Raw genomic sequence first — 1,025 nt, 5'->3', positions numbered from 1 at the left:
GCAGCACGAACTGACAGCAGGAGGGACAGCGGCTTCATCCGGCTACACTGCGCATGCGTGAGAGGCTTGGCAAATGTGAGAGTGCGGACTGAGCATGCGCAGTAGCTATAGGTATGCGTGTCACCCATCGACGCAGGAAAGAAGTGGAAGCCTGAGGCAATGCGAGAGGTTCGGCTGCGTGGCTCTTCTCGGGTCATGTGACACAGTGATGACGTAGAGGGCAGAAAGTCACAGGGAGTTCCCGATTCTTGTTGTTGTTCCTTAGTTCTTGTTGAGCTTGGAGGGTGATGATGTCGGAGCTGCGGCTCTGGGTCACTGCTCCTGGATAGTGAGGCTAGTTATGGAGTTTGTATCTGCACCCATTAGGCTGCCGTCACACTAGCAGTATTTAGTCAGTATTTTACCTCAGTATTTGTAAGCCAAAACCAGGAGTGGGTGATAAATGCAGAAGTGGTGAATATGTTTCTATTATACTTTTCCTCTGATTGTTCCACTCCTGGTTTTGGCTTACAAATACTGATGTAAAATACTGACCAAATACTGCTAGTGTGACGGCAGCCTTATTCTGCACTTTTACTTCAAGGCTCCTCCATAGGGTTTATTCCAAACATTCACAGAACACTCAGTAATAACGTGTAACACTAACTACAGTCATTGGTGAAGTGCTCGGGGCAAGGCAAGTATTCAGTAATAATAGTGCCCCATTGAAAAGTACTGATGCCCCCAGGTGGCCCTTCCAAAACTAACAATGCCAACACCCACAACAATGTAGAGTTTATTCTCACCTAATCTGAGTCCTCTTGTCCCCCGCGCCCAGAGCAGCGGCACATACGGCACTATGTACTGATGTCACTGTGCCAGGACGTGGGCATATTCTAGGCATGAGGCAAGAGCAGCCTGCCGTGCGGAGAATGGCGCCGGGAGGTAATGGCTTCATCACGGGATACAACTGTATCCGCATCTTGTTGTCACCGATATAGTACAATGAGGAGCTCGCTTGTGGATCTGGAGCGCCCAGTGAGAAG

This window comes from Ranitomeya imitator, chromosome 2 (assembly GCF_032444005.1).
Source record: "Ranitomeya imitator isolate aRanImi1 chromosome 2, aRanImi1.pri, whole genome shotgun sequence".
In the NCBI taxonomy this organism is placed as follows: Eukaryota; Metazoa; Chordata; class Amphibia; order Anura; family Dendrobatidae; genus Ranitomeya; species Ranitomeya imitator.
This window is presented reverse-complemented; position numbering follows the sequence as displayed.